We start from the raw sequence: 623 nt of genomic DNA, 5'->3' as shown, positions 1-623 counted from the left end.
TTATTTGTTCCAAAAAAAAGTTCAAGGACTTAATCATTCCAAACAAGAAAGTTCATTGGTTTTTATTGTACTTTTCCCTTATAACTTAATTATGCATATACACACATATTTTTCAATTATATGTGTTTCAACTTTTGCATATAATTTCATATTCTAGCATGGTCAAGTATAACAATTTATCATGCTGTCACATAATCATTAGTCAAATAACCACATATTAATTACCTCGGGTGATAACCGGGATCCAGTTATCACATATAGGCTTTCAAGACCACTGTTTTGGAGCATGATTATGGTTTAGTGACGATGGTGGATAGAGTGATTTTCATGGTGGAAGAGAAAGGTTGAAGGGGGATGGATGTCACGCCCCGATTTTTTTTTCTTTCTTTTTCTTTCGAGTGCCGTGACATCATTTTTAATAACTTATGTTATGAACAAAAATACGAACTTAAAATTTCAAACACACATAATATATTTAACATAATTCGTTACATAATTACGGAAGCGTAAAATACTTTAACATAATCAATGCTAATTAAAATATCTAATCAAGCATGATTCAAAAACATAGTCCCGTCTTTCTTCATTCACTCGTCTACTGACAAATGACACCTGAGATATAT

The sequence above is a fragment of the Cynara cardunculus genome (assembly GCF_001531365.2).
Source record: "Cynara cardunculus var. scolymus isolate 2C chromosome LG 16, CcrdV1, whole genome shotgun sequence".
NCBI classification, from domain to species: Eukaryota; Viridiplantae; Streptophyta; class Magnoliopsida; order Asterales; family Asteraceae; genus Cynara; species Cynara cardunculus.
The sequence above is the reverse complement of the archived record's forward strand: the minus strand, read 5'-3'. Positions refer to the sequence as shown.